Below are 19,801 nucleotides of genomic sequence, written 5' to 3' on the forward strand. Positions count from 1 at the left end.
GAGGTGTCCACGCTGTGAAAATATCTTCACACTGTTGAATTTGAGCATTTCAACAGTGTGAATAATATACAAATAGCCCACTATGTGAACACACTGTGATCACATTGTGTGACACTGTTCTTTTCTCTTTTTTTTTTTTTTGGGGGGGGGGGTATTTTCGAGACGCACTGTATAAGTAAGAAACAATATATTTTACAAAGAAACTTGTTAAAGGTCAAGTCAATCCCAGAAAAATGTAGATTGAATAAATAGAGAAAAATCAAACGAGCATAACGCTGAAAATCTCATCAAAATCGGATGTAAAATAAGAAAGTTATGACATTTTAAAGTTTCGCTTATTTTTCACAAAACCGTGATATGCACAAGTCAGTGACATGCAAATGAGACAGTCGATGATGTCACTCACTCACTGTTTCTTTTGTTTTTTGTTTGAATTATACAATATTTAATTTTTTACAGATTTGACAATAATGACCAACTTGACTGAAGCATATAGTATTAAACAATGCTAATTCCACACTTTTGAGAGGAATTACTTGTCTCACTTGACAATGAGGAGAAAATCAGAATATTTCACATTTCATATAATAAAAAAAAAAAAAATAGTGAGTGGATGACATCATCAGTCTCCTCATTTGCATACCGATCAGGATGTGCATATAACTGTTTTGTGAAATAAAGCGAAACTTTAAAATGTCATAACTTTCTTGTTTTACATCCGATTTTGATGAAATTTTCAGCGTTATGCTTGTTGGATTTTTCTCTTTTTATTCAAATCAACTTTTTGTTCGGGTGGACTTGTCCTTTAAAACAGGAAGGTATTTTGACATTGGCGATGTGGGAGGAGAACGGCGGACTTGGACGAACTCTCGTGTCAGAATTTTGTCATGCACATGCTCAATGTAGGCGCCATTTTCATATTGACATTGTGCTATCCAAATCAAATCAATACCCGGCAATACTTTCCATTTCCATTTCCATTTTACATCAGAACATTAACTTAAAAAAATATGAAGGCATTAGAATTTATTGATGCAGTAATATACGGATCTCCAATCAATGTTATACAGAAGTGTGACTTATTTGAAAATCTTGGGCTGAAATAAAAGTACCCCTGGCCATTATTTCTGTTGCTTCTCTTATTCCCTCTCCTCATCACCAGGGATCACCCTCCTCTTATTCTGTTTCTTTCCCTGCTACTACGACTAACATCACCACTACCTATATATTAATATGGCTACAGCCTACTGGGAACTGCTTCTACTGTGTATACTCATCCTCTTTATTTTCTTCTTTTTCATATTGTTTCTTTTTCTTCTCCCCAAATCATATTGTTTCTTTTTCTTCTCCCCAAATCATATTGTTTCTTTTTCTTCTCCCCAAATCATATTTCGCTTTCTTCTTTTTCTTCTATTATATTACAACCCCTACTGCTGCTACTACTCTTACTTTCATTACTACTACTACTACTACTACTACTACTAGTACTACCACTACTAGTACTACTACTTCAACTACTACTACTATTACTACTACTACCAGTGATTCATCTTATTGTTCATTTCTTTTCACTCTTCTTTTTCATCTTCCTCATTACCATCATCCTTTGTTCACTCTCCTTCTTTTCCTCATCTTCTTCTACTTCACCCCCTTCTCATTCTTCTTCATTTTTTTTATTCCTATTTTTTCTTCTTCATATTTCTTCTTCTATTCTTCATAATTATCGTCACCATCATCACCCTTTCTTCTCCTTCATCTTCTCTTTCTTTTTTTCATTCTTTCTTCTTTCTTTCTTTAAAATTATCTTTGTCTTTGTCTGATGGAATGTGCTTAGTGAATTTACTGTGTTGTATATCATGCATTCCTTATCCCATTCAAAATATAGCTCACTAAAAAGCACATACACACATTAAATATATGTTTTTATATGTGTGTGTGCGTTCACAAACCCTAACAAAAAGCCAATTATTATCCAAATGAACTATGGACCTGGTATATTTGTAATTCTCCATTTGTGTAAACGTGTTAGTTTAATTTTAAAATTCCTTACTTCATTTACTATTATGAATCTTAATTGTATTCACATTGTATGTTTTCTTTGAATAAAAAAGGATATAACAAATATGAATAAAATCATTCCAGTGAAACAGTTCTAGGCATGTCTTCATGAATATTTATTAGGTGGGCTAATGATGTCATATCCCCACTTGTTATTTTGTATTTAAATATATGAAATTAGGTTTACAAAAATAAATTTTACCAAGAACTTAAACAATTGGATAAATTGTTTACAGAACACATTTACAGAACACAGTTACAGAACACATGCACATGAACATAAATTAATGAGTAACGTTACACTCTAACGTTAACTTAGACCTGAATAAAGTAGACTAGAACTTAGATTTGTTAGAAATAGAAGTGAAACGAATAGGCCTAGTTTAGATATAGATCTAGCCTAGCCTTGAAGAACAGAAGAATAGTAACAAAATTTAAAAGAATTACTCGAAAAAAAAAGGATTAAAGGTTTTTCACAATAATACGAGTCGAGGCATCGTCTTGCATGTCTGTTGCGGGAGGACTAGAAATAAACACAGATAATGGATGGTGAACATTACAAATTTGGCAATAGGTGGAACTACGATATACAAACCTGACATGTGTCGTCAAGAATTAGGTTATTCACACGGGTAATATCAGAATATAAAGAAATCAAATATGAAGGATTATGAATTATTCACCTATCTGATATCTTGGGGTAAAATATCTCTCGAGGAATGATGGGAAAACATCATTTGTGTTGGTTTCTTCTAACAAATTTTGGTCCATGGAAGCTGCCATCTTGGATGACTTGTTTTTATCGGAAGAGGGCGACATCAGGACTTCAATTCTGAATGCATTGCGTAAAGTTTGGGAGTTGAATATCATTTTTCAATTCAGTGTTCTGTTTCTCTTCAAGTTTACTTTCTTCTTTTCCCCTCTTTATAGGCGACCTTATTTACTTGTTGTTTAATTGAGGTAAAAAAAGAGAGGATATTTCGTAGTTACAATACTTTAGAATTGTAATTTTAGTTTATTTTTCATCTATCTAATTATTGGTTATTATATTTCTATTTATTTCATTATTTATTTATTTGTTCATTCATTCATTCATTCTTTCTTTCTTTCCTTTTTTTTCTTTGTTTGTTTGTTTCTTTCTTTCTTATATTAACTCATCTCTTTACTTATTTGTTCTTTGTTCTATATATTCATTATAACATCATAAATTATTTGTTTTACCTTTACCCTATTTTATTATTTTTTATAAGTTGATTTATTTATTTGATTGGGGTCTTTTGATTTCTTATTTTTTCTCTCTTGTTTCTCTTCTTATATTATTGGCAGTTGAAGAAATCATAGCCGATCCCAGTGCACTATTAATCATTGAGATTATATATTCCTCTCATTTTTTAAAGATATTATTTCTTTCAATTTACAACATGACAAAAATCTGCATTATAGTTATAGTCATAGCAACTTGTACAACTGTCTTGTATACTTATAGCCTATAATTTACCCTTTTATTCATTCATTCTTGACCATGCATGTTCATGCTCTCTCGTTTCAGTTCCTCCGCTGTTCGGAGATCAGTATATAATACGCCTTGATAAGTTAACGTTGCTTTATAAAGCGCTCACAGAGAAGATGAGATCAGGTTCCGTTAAAAAAATATGATAAAAATTAGTTGAAATATTGAAGTAGGCTATATTTTGGATTTACCTTTTATGTCGAAAATATTAACAACAGCAGACTAGTCGTTGCCTAAAGTTTCTGTTTTCTATACATTTCTGAATAACGCGTATCTTTTATGACGTTATAAACAGCAATGCGATGATAAATTCGATTCATTTATACATACAAAATTCATTTTAGCATTCATAAGTAAAAATAAAAATTATACATTTTTCCCTCGATATTGGGCAAAATGCATGTTTAAAGGGTAAATTTCAACGCAACATTGCGGGAAATATGTATTTTATTTACCCGCCAACAAACATGCATGTGCCCATTTTTACCCAATATCGGGTAAACCTTTTTAGAGCCATGATGGGATTTTGAAAACAGAGAATAAATAATGACATTGTCAAACAGAAAAAAAAATTAATTCATAGCAGCGTCGAACAATTCCTGTAGAGCCCCGCGTTCCACCCCGTGGACAACTGCAAGAAAGAAGCGGGGCTGCGGAAACGGGGGGGGGGGGGGTACAAAAACGTACAAAAACGTAAAAATTGCTATCTGACAGTGATTTTTTGCATGGTCAGAAAAAGTAAGAGAAAGAGAGAGGGGGTGGGGAGATAAAAGAGAGGAGACCTAAAACTAAAGAGTTACAATTAAAGAAGACAGAAAAACCAGGATAAAATAATAGCTTGGAAAGGGGAATTGGAAGAGAGTATAAGCCCCAATTCATTGTAATTTATCTATTAATTTAGGCTATTCTAAATTTTACTAATTTTTGTTTTTACCCATTTTTCATTAATAATTATTTACTCATTTTATTTCGTTGTATTTTTCGCTTATATATTTCATCGTTCCTAATTTATTCGTTCATTCGCATTAATCATTCAATCGTTCACAATCTAATCAAATTAGTGGAAGGTATTATAAAACACAAGGTTAATCTTTAGTGGGACCAGCAAGTTAAGCCGTATACTGATTATTTTCATTGGTATAAAATTACTATTAGGCTTGATGATAAGAGAGAAAAAACACGATATTCTTTATGACTTAAACTGAATAATTGGCCCTCACCAATACAGCTTTTTTTTCATTAAGAAAACCGTGTGGATGGGGTAAATTGATTCTGAGCTTGATTATCATTGGATCAGAAATTTTAGGTGAAATAAGAGCAAGACATTACGCGAATGCAGAATAATTGAAAAAAAAATTTTTGCTGAATTTCGATAGAAAAATTTATGTATTCAAATCTTGAGAAAGTTTGGGCGTTAAATTAACAAACAGATTCGATTTTAATTTGCTCATTACACAGAATTTCAAGCACTTTCTATTCTCACTGGAGTTCCTGTGAAGTGTATTGACTGAAATAATATTTACCCTTATCAAATGTATTTCAAAATAATTCATCACCCAACTCAAGGTATCGCTCTGTCGCCAAGACCTTCCCTATTATATTGCATTCACCTTCTCACAGCTTTCACAGCGAATCACGTGATCTAATGGGGTTGCAGTGGGTCAGAGGTTTAATATAGCCCGAGGGTAACTTAGCGCCTCTTGGGACTTTGGTTCCATATTTGGGCATTGTGACTAGGCTGAATATTCAGACCTTGTGATGTTTTAATCATACGCAAAACCTTGAATCCATGCACAGATTTGTATATTTCTAATAGAATTGGGAAGGACAGCCTGGATAAACAATTTAATTTTTTCGAATAGAATACAATTTTAGCATGTATATATCAGTCACAATGTGAAAGTATATGATGAGTGATAAAATTGCAATCATCATTATAAGAGTATAAAACCTTCCTGAAAGCGAATCTTTATTTTGGGGTTCAAGCTCTAAAAGTGCATGCAACAGTTCCGATTAATGAACTCGACTATAATGTGTGTGCCTAGCTTAATAGGTTTACGATGTGAACGATATAAAATAAATAAAAGTTTTTTATTGGATTAACATACCAATATTAAGTAAAAAAATTAGTTTGATCGGGTACTTGATGTAATAACATCTGCATATTTTTGTCTTGTTTATTTGAAAATCCTGTTCTAAAGCATGGAATGAGCTGAAATGTTCAGGATGATATTTGACTGTAGCTATTTATAAAATTATATCGCTTTGGGGAAGTAATTAGTGATCAACGGGGTATTTTCAGATGACCATAGCGACCAGTGGCGGATCCGGGGGCACATCCGCCTCCCCCCCCCCCTCCTTGAAAGTTATAACTGTTTTTGTATCAAATTTTCCTAGGGAAAATGTGCCAACCCCTTTTGGAAAATCCTGGATCCACCCCTGATAGCGGCATTATCGAGGGTGTTCTAAATGCTAAATGGACTTTTAACGAGTGGAATAACATTCAGTGACCATTTCGTAATACTGTTGGAATGTTTCGATGTTACTCGAGTATCAGTGATTCTTTCTTTGTCAAAGCGTGAACGGGATTTGATAATTATTTATTGACATTTGATTTTTTTTTCTCTGATCGAACATTTGCTTTGTTTTTGTTTTCTTTGATCGAACTCATGTGACATATAAATTGTGATTTATCAAGCTATATTCTTGTACCTCTTTCAAATATTTTCTATTGTATAGAACTTTATAGGGTGTTTTTCATAATCATTATTATCACCTTTATTCCAATAAAGAACCTCATAGGATTGTTTTGTTTTGTTTTGTTTGTTTGGTTTTTTTTTAATTCCTATCAATGCAGTCGTGATGCAGTTTTAAAGATCTTTCTATATTTTAACTCCAACATAATACACCTTCCAAAATAATAAATAAAACCCCTCTAATTATCCGTTCTCATAATGATGTTCAATGTTGGAATAGTAGCAAAAGAATATTTTAGAAATATAGGCTATTATATGTAGATATTACAAACATATTACCATAATATAAACACCACATGACGCATAACACAATTACCTTGCTAAATTCTTCATTTTATATTTGCATTGTGTTGATTTAATCGAATGTATGACAAACAAAATAATCCGATGTGTTCATATTATTGATAGAATTTTCCACACCTTCAGAAGTTAAAATGTTTGGTTCTGTGTGATTTCATTTCAGTTTGTTCGAAAAAAAACATGGTGAGTGAACATTTTTTTTCTTCAAAAGTTAGGTACACCTTTTAATGTCTATAGTCACTCATGCAGATGATCTCCCTGGTAATGGTTTATATCAAAGTTATTCCTACATAAAAAAAAATCAAACGGTCTGATTATAAAGACTAAACCCGATAAAAATTCGTCATGAGCGATGAGATCGAAGAGTGGATGTTAAACTCCCACTTCGCGTCCCTGAAAAATCATATTCATATCACGAAAAGAAAAAAAAGGAAACTATTGTGTATACCAGATCACCCCCCCCCCCCCCTCCTTGTGTTCAGGGAGTAAAAGGAGGTACCATGGAATAAGCCATGTAAACCGTGTAAAGCGGGCATAAAACAGGCTTCTCTCCTGGCGTGGTCATATTGTTCGATTTCCGACCGGCTGCTTATGGGAGAGGCACGGGGAAGTGTCGGGGCGGAACGAGAAGAACTCGCGTTCCTCCCTATTCAGCAACTCTCGCTAAAAATATCTGCATTAATTTCTTGCAATAGAGTCTTGACTCCTTAATTGTAATTATACATCTTCGTTAAAATACACAATTCCAAAGATGTAGGGATGATTCTGAGTTCTTATCTTTTTTCATTATATAATAAGACTATTCAAATTTTTAGATAGAATGAATAGAGGGCCTTAGATGCTAGTTTTTTATATATGGTGTAAATATGAAAAGATCATAAACATTGACGAAGTAAGTATTAATGATGCACGAGTGTGTAAACATATTGATTTCTAGGAGTATACAGGCCCTAATTATTATCTTTTTAGATTTGGATCTATATTTGAAGAGCTCACTTGTAAAAGGGGTTAGGTCCATTTTTCATCAAATTTGATTTTTATGTCTCAATGTGTAGATTTTTAGTATGTCTATAAGATGATACCAAAGAAAAGTTGAAATTCCTATTAGAAAGTGAACTAAAATAACAAAGAAAAATCCCTTTTTTTTCAAAAGGGGTTAGGTCCATTTCAGTTTAGTTGCAAAAGGGGTTAGGTCCACACAGAATTTTTTGGAAAAGAATATCATAAAAGATATGAAGACAGGTAGATTTCCTTAACACCAAAGAGTGTAAATGTAACAACCATAGGTGTAAAACTAACACCACCAATTTAACACCGGTGTAAAATAACTGGTGTGGTCCTCTGTGTACACCGGTTAACACCACAGTTTTTGCTGTGTATGGTGAAGGTTATAGGCCTATGTATACATGATAAATTAATTCTTTTTTCTATTGATTTATGTCGCAATAAATGGTAGTGCTATATTGGGGGAAAAAAAAAAAAAAAAAAAAAAAAAAGACAGGTAGATTTCTTTTATACCTAATTTAATGTTCTCATGGAAGGGTATCATGAAAATTCAGTTTCGCATAAGAATATTTTTGCAATATGGGAGAATTAAAAAAATGATTTTCTTGGATTGGACCTAACCCCTTTTGCAACAAAACTCTTCTGAAGAACTCATTTGTCAAAAGGGGTTAGGTCCATTTTTCATAAATTTTATTGTTTTCTGTCTCTAAACCTCTAAATTTTTAGTCACTCTGATGATACCAGAGAAAATTTGAAATTCAAATGAAAACGTGAATGAAAGTGGCAAAGAAAAATCATTTTTCAATCAAAAGAGATTGGATTCATTTCAGTTTACTTGCAAAAGGGGTTAGGTCCACAATGATAATTAAAAAAAAATATATAGAAAATATTGAAGACTTGTAGATTTCTTTTATACCCAATTTTATGTTCACATGATAGGGTAGTACATCATGACAATTTAGTTTCTCATAAAAATATTGCAATAAGTGAGAATAAAAAGCATGGTTTTTCTCGGAATGGTCCAAAGTTGGACCTAACCCCTTTTGCAACTAAACTCTTATTTTCATTTAAATTGTCATTAATCTTATAAATTCACAATTTGAAAAACATGCCTTCTGATTGTTTCTTCGTATGGATCATTAATGTATGGACTAACGATAATTTAAAGCAAGAATTAGAATCAGGAGAGCTGTGTTTTTTAATCATTTAATAAACTTCTGATTTAATTTGAATATCATCAGTATAGCCATTTGCCATATACAGCGTACTGGCCACAAGAGGCTAAATAGTCACAAACTGTCTCGAATTATATTTTATTGGACGATGTTGTAATTTAAAACCGTATCGTTATTTTGAGATCATTTCTCAACTTTGTTCAACGTCATCTCGTCATCTCATTGATAATCAGTAGCAATTATTTGGTTATTTCTTCGCGAACGATTCACAAAATGTAGGAATATTGAACGAGACTATGAGGTATCTTTTTTTTAAGGCCTAATTTTACGTCCCATACAGGATGGCTTTTATAAATGGCTTTAGTTGCATCACCCGATATGAAATTCAACCATCTGAATATGCTAGAAACATTGAGCTTCCTAAAATACTACTCGTCTCTTTAAAACATATATAAATCTAGTTAATACAGAACATTTAAAGAAATAAAAGAGAAGAAAATTGACCTTGAGTATTTATTATTTAGGAATGCTCTGCGAATGTATTTTTTTATTTTTTTTTATTTGGGGCACATTAGGGAATAAGAAACGATTTTTATTTATGACAGTAGCAGACAAAGTCAGAATTCTGAATATCAAACCACAATCATGAATATGATATAAAATTCAACAGGAATACAAGACATTGTTAACCACAAACCACAAATCAGGACTGAAGCCTGTGGCAATATTATCGCAATCTTGGTTTAAATATGGTTTCTGTTACCATGGTTATTGAAGTTTATCTTGAATCAACGAATACATGTAAAGGATATAGAATGAATCCAGATCGGCTATTTATATACTCTAAATCCAAAAACGCAAAGAGTTTGGTTAAATCATACCTTAACACGATGTCACTTGATTCATTTTGTATTTTTAAATAATTGTTTAAAAATTGTTCAAAATTGGTAGATTCTGTTCGTTCGCATGACACGATAAACATTTTGTCCTTTTGACAGTAACTATAAATTATCAATGATATAATATCAAGTGATCCTTTTATATTTCAGTAGATTGTCATTAGGATTTAATTTGAATCCTAAATATTATCTTTAAATCTCGAAAGATTTGGATTCAAATCAATAAGGTTTAAATCCAAAGTCAGTGGGTCGGGTGGTCATTATTCACAGCCGATGGTGATTTATTTAAAAACCATGAAAGCAGAAGTGTTAATGTAGAAAGTCAATAAAAATCTCCAGTCGGCAAGACAACCGACTTCCATGTGACAGTTCATAATTATGACAAATATCAAATTTACGATTCTTTATTTTTCATTTATCAGTCATCCAGATTTTCAGTTTCATCATACAAACTAAAAACAATCTATTCAAATTTGTATAGATAGCATCCTTACCATAAGGGCACTCAATATAATTTTTTCTTTTTAAATAGAAGATTCTTCTCAAAATCATATTTTCTTCGTTTAATGGCCAGATGGGGCATATCTAGCCCTTTTTTCCTTAACAGAAATCATATCGAGTGCCCCTCCGTGGAATGAATTTTATTTCAAAATTGAAGAGATTGTTTTAGAGTGTATACTTCAAGGTTTATTTTAGAAGAGAGTTAAAGAGACAGAGAACGACAGTTTTAGCATATATATGCAAGGAGCTGTGTTTGAAGTTCCTTGATATTATAACGCTTTTCTATTTTAACACGCTTAAAGCGCCTACTGAAAATGAATGATGTTTTAACTCCACAATAATGCTTATGTAAAGAGGATGTTAAAGAGAAAATGAATAATATGTTCTTAGCTTGTTTTAACGATATATATTTTTTTTGGAAAGTTCAACTAATACATGTAATATGAAGACATTTCTGGCATTCATCCACAATCATCACAATGTTCGAACTTGAATATAAGTCGGAAAAATAAGGCAACCAGTGTGAATTCACTTATTCATGATGATGAGCCATCGAATTCATTGAACTCCCTTCAGCTTATATTAACTCATCAGTTTGTTGGTTGTTTTCACTTTCATGATGACATAAAAAGAAGCATGAACCCGTATTTACATTTACAATTTATTCCGATTCAAGTGGAATCATCTTCACAGGTAACTACAGCCATACGTTATACTGGAATCCTTACATGTGATTGGCTAAAGGAAGATTTCTCGCTGAAAAAACACCGTCAATCAGTATCGTGAAACGCTCCACAGAACTAAACGACTTGATCAAACTTCGGTGACCCATCAATTATATCATAACTATACTCAGTCCGTCTCCTCACGCACGCCTATCTGTGTTGTCATAGTAACACAATGACGTCATTTAACGGAGGTAGATATTTTTGGATAACGCCTCCACAATATTATATGCCCGTGCATGACTTGTGTAGTGTGTCGTTCAGTACAATGGTATATAATGATTTATTTTTGGTGTATGATAATAACTTCATCCTAATCCCTCAAGTGGGTTAGGTAAGAGTAGCTAATAAAGCGCAAAATCCACTCTGTATAGAGTGCTAAAGTTTAAGGTAAATATATAGATAGTTATAAACTAAATAAAGAAATTGAAAATGAAAATGAAAGAAAGCCTTCTTCCTTTAGTTTTAGATAAATCATGATAGAACAGAGTATTGTTTAATTAATGGAACAATTAAGCCCTCATTTAGGAACATGATGTAATTATATAGGGTATAAATATTGTAACTTGAAACTCAATAATAAAAAAAGAATCAACTATAATTATATATCAGGAATTATACCGTTCTCCTTTTTAACAAGAAAAGCCCAAATTTATTTGTGCTCTTGCCAGTGCTTTAAATTATAATTTTTTATGCTAATTGTGGAGAAAATGATGATGATTTCCTTTTCGGCTACTAAAGAAACAAAATTATGATGTACATTTCACGATTTATTCTCTTCTACCACTATTCTATATTGATGTATGGACAGTAATGGAAGATCAATAGCCGAGTGATATACATTACGTCTATTACAATGCAGTCATCGAGAAATAGGGCCATGACAAGATTATTGACGGATTGACTTTTTATCATTATTATTATTATAAGTGGAGGTGCATTCGTAGTCACATAGCAATTTGCAAATCGATTTAAACGATTGTAGTTATATTTTTGTATCATCAAGGATCATAGATGGCAAATATGGACAGGAAATCGGTACTTTGCTTTATACTTTAAAAGGGTTGAGAAATTATTATACTTGTTAAGCTTGGAGGGTATAAGAAAAAATAGGAAGGTGAAAACATTGGAAAAAGAAGAGGAATAGGAGGAACAATACGAACAAGAAGTAGCAGAAGTAGAAGAAGATGAAGAAGAAAAAAGGAGAAGAAAAAGAATTAAGAAGAAGAAGGAAGATGTAGAAGAGGGGAAAAGAAGATAGAAGAAAAGAGATTCAAAATGAAGGAGTAGAAAGAAAAGCTTTCGAACATCAACAATATAATTATGAAAAAAAGAGGTGCATTAATCATAATTGCTATTGTATGATCATTCTGACTTGTACTAAATTTGTTTATTGTGAACGACTTGATGTCGACTCATAGAGTCTTTCATTTCGATATAATATTCAAGGATGGCAAAATAAATGGCATTTCACTTTTAATTTCAATTTCGATATATAAGCCACGGGGGCGTTACGGTGTTTCGTTTGATCGGTTGATTTGTTTACTGTAAGGATGGTAAAATATTATTTCCATTTTACAATAGCTTTCTGATTCCAAAAGAGATCATGTACCTTTTCCATGTTAAATAGCAGCTACAGCCTATTTTCAGACAATCAAGACTAAAAAAAGTTAACAACTTGATAAATGTTTTAATGTATTTTATCGAGTATCTGCATTATTCATGTAGTCAAAATGAATCCTTAATACATGAAAATAATCATTATTTTGATATAATGAAGTACATATCAAGTGAGGCAGAGGAGCCGTAATAACAAAATTTAGACAAAGTTTTTTTAGCGTGAGATAAGGATCCATCTTGCTAAAATTCATGCATGGAACTAGAAACCTAATGTCAGAGAATCTCTTAATAAAAATTCTGCAAGATAACATTTCAGTATAGTATCTCCGCCTGTCACGCGGAAGACCGGGGTTCGATTCCCCGCCAAGGAGAACATTTTTTCTTCCCTTTTTCTTTATATTCTTATTCGGCATAATGCATACAGGGCGACCATACTTTAGAGAATCATCAATCCTTGGTAGTATAGTGGTAAGTATCTCCGCCTGTCACGCGGAAGACCGGGGTTCGATTCCCCGCCAAGGAGAACATTTTTTTCTTCCCTTTTTCTTTATATTCTTATTCGGCATAATGCAGGGCGATCATATTTTAGAGAATCATCGATCCTTGGTAGTATAGTGGTAAGTATCTCCGCCTGTCACGCGGAAGACCGGGGTTCGATTCCCCGCCAAGGAGATCGTTTTTTTCTTCCCTTTTTCTTTATATTCTTATTCGGCATAATGCTTACAGGGCGACCATATTGTAGAGAATCATCAATCCTTGGTAGTATAGTGGTAAGTATCTCCGCCTGTCACGCGGAAGACCGGGGTTCGATTCCCCGCCAATGAGATCATTTTTTCTTCCCTTTTTCTTTATATTCTTATTCGGCATAATGCTTACAGGGTGACCATATTGTAGAGAATCATCAATCCTTGGTAGTATAGTGGTAAGTATCTCCGCCTGTCACGCGGAAGACCGGGATTCGATTCCCCGCCAAGGAGATCATTTTTTCTTCCCTTTTTCTTTATATTCTTATTCGGCATAATGCTTACAGGGTGACCTGTTTTTAGAGAATTATCAATCCTTGGTAGTATAGTGGTAAGTATCTCCGCCTGTCACGCGGAAGACCGGGGTTCGATTCCCCGCCAAGGAGAACATTTTTTCTTCCTTTCTTCTTTATATTCTTATTCGGTATAATGCTTACAGGGTGACCTGTTTTTAGAGAATTATCAATCCTTGGTAGTATAGTGGTAAGTATCTCCGCCTGTCACGCGGAAGACCGGGGTTCGATTCTCCGCCAAGGAGAGTAGTATTTGTTGTATTCTCTTTTCAATTTATGCTTTTTTTTTTCAAGAGTAATAATAATATTTTTTTTTACATAAATCCTTAACAGTGTACAGATTTACATCATTTGTTTTATATCATTTTTTGAGAGTCGAATGTCATTTATATTATCCGTTTCAACTAGAATGGAGATATAAGTATAATTTCGTGAATACTGAATTTTCTTCTTCCTCCTGGTCAAAAATAGGCGAGTATTATTGCTCAATTGTAGACGGAATATTAACTTAATGTGGATATAAAATGGATTGAATGAATAAATATACAGAGAATTATATAGATAAAATTCAAAGAACTCGAGATAAATGAAATAGATTAATTGATTTGTTATAAGAACTGCGTAATGAAACTGGCCACATTTACAGCCATTCATCTTCACCATCTTTCGTGAATCATGAACACCTTCGGGCTTGAATGACTGTGATGACCCACAAACATGAACGACATGAAAGCCAATTAATCAAATTTTGTATAATGTAGATATCAATCCTTGGTAGTATAGTGGTAAGTATCTCCGCCTGTCACGCGGAAGACCGGGGTTCGATTCCCCGCCAAGGAGAACACTAATCTTTTACTTCTCCTTTTTTTATTATTCTTATAACATAATCGGCAAAATGCTTACAGGGCGACCATAATTTACAGAATCAGCAATCCTTGGTAGTATAGTGGTAAGTATCTCCGCCTGTCACGCGGAAGACCGGGGTTCGATTCCCCGCCAAGGAGATCATTTTTTCTTCCCTTTTTCTTTATATTCTTATTCGGCATAATGCTTACAGGGTGACCTGTTTTTAGAGAATTATCAATCCTTGGTAGTATAGTGGTAAGTATCTCCGCCTGTCACGCGGAAGACCGGGGTTCGATTCCCCGCCAAGGAGATCATTTTTTCTTCCCTTTTTCTTTATATTCTTATTCGGCATAATGCTTACAGGGTGACCTGTTTTTAGAGAATTATCAATCCTTGGTAGTATAGTGGTAAGTATCTCCGCCTGTCACGCGGAAGACCGGGGTTCGATTCCCCGCCAAGGAGAGTAGTATTTTTTGTATTCTCTTTTCAATTTATGCTTTTTTTTTCAAGAGTAATAATATTTTTTTTTTTACATAAATCCTTAACAGTCTACAGATTTACATCATTTGTTTTATATCATTTTTTGAGAGTCGAATGTCATTTATATTATCCGTTTCAACTAGAATGGAGATATAAGTATAATTTCGTGAATACTGAATTTTCTTCTTCCTCCTGGTCAAAAATAGGCGAGTATTATTGCTCAATTGTAGACGGAATATTAACTTAATGTGGATATAAAATGGATTGAATGAATAAATATACAGAGAATTATATAGATAAAATTCAAAGAACTCGAGATAAATGAAATAGATTAATTGATTTGTTATAAGAACTAGAACTAGTATAGTGGTAAGTATCTCCGCCTGTCACGCGGAAGACCGGGGTTCAATTCCCCGCCAAGGAGAACTCCTTTTTTCTTCTTTAAAAAAAAATAAATATTCTTATAACATAATCGGCATGATGCTTACAGAGCGATTATGATGCACAAAATTATCAATCATTGGTAGTATAGTGATAAGTATCTCCGCCTGTCACGCGGAAGACCGGGGTTCAATTCCCCGCCAAGGAGAACTTTTTTTTTTGCTTTCTTTAACTTTAATATTTCAATATTTCTACAGAAAATGCTGGAACTTACAATAGACCTTCTATTCTAACTATAGGATGATTTTCTATACAAGTGAATGATTAAATAAAATAAATAGGCCTGTATCGAGACTGTCCTGAAATAAAGATTATGCGATAATAATTTTCTACCACCAATCCTTGGTAGTATAGTGGTAAGTATCTCCGCCTGTCACGCGGAAGACCGGGGTTCGATTCCCCGCCAAGGAGACCACTTTTTTGAGGGCATATTTGATTTCCTTTTATTTTCTTCAGTGTTTCCAATCCTTGTGTTGTCTTTTAAGTCATAGTTAGATATTTTTTATTGAAAGCACCCGGATTCAATCAGGTTATAACGGGAATGGGGGAGGGGGACTCATTGACTCACGTCTACTTATTTTGTAGTAGATTGTTTTTCTGTTGACTTGATTTAATTATGTATTCTATTACTAAAACACTGCACCATCTTAATCTTAAAGGACAAGTCCACCCCAACAAAAAGTTGATTTTAAAAAAGGAGAAAAATCCAACAAGCAAAACACTGAAAATTTCATCAAAATCGGATGTAAAATAAGAAAGTTATGTCATTTTAAAGTTTCGCTTAATTTCACAAAACAGTTATATGCACATCCTGGTCGGTATGCAAATTGGCAGACTGATGACGTCACCCACTTACTATTTCTTTTGTATTTTATTATATGAAATATGAAATATTCTAATTTTCTCCTTCTTGTCAAGTGAAACAAAGATTCATTTCTCCCTGAACATGTGGAATTACCATTATTTCAACAGTTTATGGTTAAGTTAAGTTGGTCCTTCTTGTCAAATCTGTAAAAATTGAAATATTGTATTATTCAAACAATAAAAAACAAAAGAAATAGTGAGTGATGGAAATCATCGACTATCTCATTTGCATATCACTGAGTTGTGCGTTTAACTGTTTTGTGAAAACCAAGCGAAACTTAAAATTGTCATAACTTTCTTTATTTACGTCCGATTTCGATAAAATTTGCAGCGTTATGTGTGTTTGATTTTTCTCTATCGATTCAAAACAACAATTTTCTGAGGTGGACTTGACCTTTAAATATTTGCCGGTATGATGTGTTCGACTATTTATTGTTTTTGATTTACACACTAAAAAGACAAGGATTTAAAATGATTCCATTACGGATGCGAATAGTAACCAGTCGATATTATGATTTAAAAATTAAAATCAATCTTTAAAGATTTAAATGTAAATCTTAAAGATTGATTTTTATATTCAAATTCATTAGCATTTAAATCTTTATGGATTGATCTCAATTTATAGCCGTAATGGATTTATTCTAAATCCTTGTAATTTAGACTGTATAGTATGTTTTATGTCTTTTATCATTCAAGGGCCCTCTCTAAAACAAAATAAATACATCATTTTGTATGTCGAATTTGATTTCATTTCCTTTCCATTTAAATACAAAACAAAATAACCATTACTTGCCATGCTTGTTATCTAGATATGTGTTTAATTAATGTAACACCCAAAAGTGACAAGAATTGCAGCCATGATGTGGTGTTCATGCTCGCATGTCGCTTTTTGCGAGGTCATGCTTTTGTTTTTCTGTTTTGATGTTGTTTCTGTTTTGTTTCATCCTCCCTCTTTGGTTTTGTATATAGGTATTTGTTTTACTTTGTTAATTTTGTTATGATTTGTTATTTTTTGTATTGTTTGTATATTGCACGGCCTCTCTGAAAACCAGCCATTGGCTGATCGAGGGCTTTTTACCGTGTTTAAAAAAAATAAATCAAATGCTTTACAGCAAATGAGAAATTTTTTTCCTTTGAACATAATTGTCATTTGGTGTTAAAATTAATACCAGTTGCTGTCTATATAGACAGGTCCAGATTTGAGAAAAGTAAACTGTCTTAGGCAAATCGTGTTAATGCTGAATTGAGAAGTGTTTTAACATAATTTGAGGGCGCTGAGTCCAAATTTGCTGTTTGCCAACCTTGATTTTGATGTTAAAATCCTCAAATTGGCAAAAACAATATGGCCGCCATTCTACACCCATTTTTACTCTATTCTGACCCCCAAAACTTGTAACAAAAATGTTTGTCAACGGTTTTTGGTACTATTTGATCTCAGAAATAACATACTAAAAATCCATCAAAATCCGTATCCGGGAAAGTGGTTATTTTTAAGATGGCGTCTAAGATGGCAGCCATTAACTGAAAATTAATATAACCGGCACTTTTCTACCCTAGACACCTTTTTCGGTGCATACATGTATTCAATGGTGGAGAGCATAAAAGGAAAGAGTGAACATAAGCACTCCAGGGTACCTGAAAGTCCAAGATTGCGCAAAAATGGCTGCCATGGCCTAAAAATTCATAATTCATCTATTACGTATTTTATTTGGGTTTTATTCATTGGTGATTTCAAGGGTCAAGAAGTAAACCGGAACAAGTTATAAGGACAGTCAACGGTCCACTATGTCCAAAAATCCAAGATGGCTTTCAAAATTGGAGTCTAAAATAGCTGTTGTTATCTAAAAACCCCCAAACCCGACATAGTTTGTTTAATATTTGCCTTGAGGATATGATGTTGGTGTCTAACCCATGGTTTAATGGGTCAAGAAATACGTTGGGACAAGTAACAAAGACAGTCTATGGTCCTCCATGTCCAAAAATCCTAGATGGCTGCAAAAATGTCTAAATGTCTGTCGTTAATTACAAACCGACACAGTTTGTTTAATAACCGCCAGGAGAATATGATTTTTTAGTATTCCGCATGGTTTAAAGGGTCAAGTATTAGATTGAGACAAGTTACAAGGACAGTAAGTGGTTCCAGTATGTCCAAAAATCCATAATGGCTTCCAAAACTGGAGTCTATATAAGCCGTTCTTACCGAAAAACTTACATAGTTTGTTTAATATCAGCCTGGGGTATATGATTTGGGTGTTCAACCCATGGTTTAAAGGGTCAAGTGATAAATTAGGACAAGTTACAAGGACAGTCAGAGGTCCAGCATGTCCAAGAATCCAAAAAGACTTCCAAAATTGGAGTCTAAAATGGCTATTGTTACCTAAAAACTGACATAGTTTGTTTAATATCCGCCTGGGGTACATGATTATGTTGTCTAACCCTTGGTTTAAATGGTCAAGTAATACATTAGGATAAGTTACAAGGGCAATCAATGGTCCTGTATGTCTAAAAATCCAAGATGGATTCCAATTAAGGACTCTAAAATGGTTGCTGGTACTTAAAAATTGACATAATCTATTTAGAATCCATCTGGGATATATGATGTTGGTGTCTACACTACGGTTTCAAGGGTTAAATAATACTTTTGGATTAGTTACAATGGTATGAAGCTGTCCATTTTGCCTATTATTCAAAGATGGCTTTCAAAGTGAGTCTAAAAAGACTTCCATCACCTAAACATAGTCATAATTAGGTGAACAAAATCTACAATATTGTGGTTTGAAGGCTAAAATAATAAATCGGGACAAATAAAAAGGATGGTCAGTTTCCTTTTCGTCGTAAAAAGTCCAATGCGACTTCTGAAATTGCGTAAAAAATGACTACTGTCCATTAATCATAAAACCATAGGATCGTCCTAAGCACAAAAATGACGTGTCTTGAAATACTTATCAGTGAATTATGGAAAAATTTTAGGTGAAAGTGTACCTTACTTTTTTAAAGTTAGTTTTTTTATGTTTACCTATTGTCGCACCACCGTCTAATTGTGTCACTAATTCTTGTAAAACATATTTTCATGAGTCTTAGAAACAGAGACGCCAAAATAGTGGCACTATAGATGGGACACGAAGTATTATCATTTTTGTAACAATGGTGGCCAACTTGAATGCAATTTTTGGAGCGTTCTTCATTTTTTTACAAGATGGACAACATTGTATCCCTGTAATTCGTCTTCACCTATATCATTCGACCCTTGAAATCATGAGAAAGACACAAACATGTTTCTAGGTAGATAGTATATGGACTTTGCAGCCAGATTTTTAAGAAATAGCAACTATTTTTTAAGCCATCATCATTTTTTTTGCAAAACTGCACCACTGATAAATCTTGAAATTTTTCCAATGTAATTTTTCTCTTTGGAACCATGATTTTATATATGTTTTATTTTATTCTCGGTAGACCCCAAAGTTATTTCTACCAGGTGGATATTCTATGAATTTGGACCATTTCAAAGTTGCAACGTCCATTATAGACGCCATTTTGGATGGTCATCTTGGATTCTCTGACACACTCACTGACCATCTTGTAAAA

General features: G+C 33.2%; 8 non-coding genes across 8 annotated transcripts; all 8 read left to right on the top strand.

Moving 5' to 3' along the window:
• The first annotated feature begins 13,000 nt into the window (after positions 1-13,000).
• On the top strand, positions 13,001-13,072 carry TRNAD-GUC (transfer RNA aspartic acid (anticodon GUC)). The gene has a single exon. It is a non-coding gene; the product is annotated as a tRNA-Asp (tRNA).
• A 77-nt stretch (positions 13,073-13,149) lies between these two features.
• TRNAD-GUC (transfer RNA aspartic acid (anticodon GUC)) lies at positions 13,150-13,221 on the top strand. The gene has a single exon. It is a non-coding gene; the product is annotated as a tRNA-Asp (tRNA).
• Positions 13,222-13,606: 385 nt separating this feature from the next.
• On the top strand, positions 13,607-13,678 carry TRNAD-GUC (transfer RNA aspartic acid (anticodon GUC)). Its single transcript has one exon. It is a non-coding gene; the product is annotated as a tRNA-Asp (tRNA).
• A 675-nt stretch (positions 13,679-14,353) lies between these two features.
• Positions 14,354-14,425, top strand: TRNAD-GUC (transfer RNA aspartic acid (anticodon GUC)). The gene has a single exon. It is a non-coding gene; the product is annotated as a tRNA-Asp (tRNA).
• Positions 14,426-14,517: 92 nt separating this feature from the next.
• TRNAD-GUC (transfer RNA aspartic acid (anticodon GUC)) lies at positions 14,518-14,589 on the top strand. The gene has a single exon. It is a non-coding gene; the product is annotated as a tRNA-Asp (tRNA).
• An 80-nt stretch (positions 14,590-14,669) lies between these two features.
• On the top strand, positions 14,670-14,741 carry TRNAD-GUC (transfer RNA aspartic acid (anticodon GUC)). The gene has a single exon. It is a non-coding gene; the product is annotated as a tRNA-Asp (tRNA).
• Positions 14,742-14,821: 80 nt separating this feature from the next.
• On the top strand, positions 14,822-14,893 carry TRNAD-GUC (transfer RNA aspartic acid (anticodon GUC)). The gene has a single exon. It is a non-coding gene; the product is annotated as a tRNA-Asp (tRNA).
• A 798-nt stretch (positions 14,894-15,691) lies between these two features.
• Positions 15,692-15,763, top strand: TRNAD-GUC (transfer RNA aspartic acid (anticodon GUC)). The gene has a single exon. It is a non-coding gene; the product is annotated as a tRNA-Asp (tRNA).
• Positions 15,764-19,801: the final 4,038 nt, after the last annotated feature.

This window comes from Lytechinus pictus, chromosome 13 (genome assembly GCF_037042905.1).
Source record: "Lytechinus pictus isolate F3 Inbred chromosome 13, Lp3.0, whole genome shotgun sequence".
Taxonomy (NCBI): domain Eukaryota; kingdom Metazoa; phylum Echinodermata; class Echinoidea; order Temnopleuroida; family Toxopneustidae; genus Lytechinus; species Lytechinus pictus.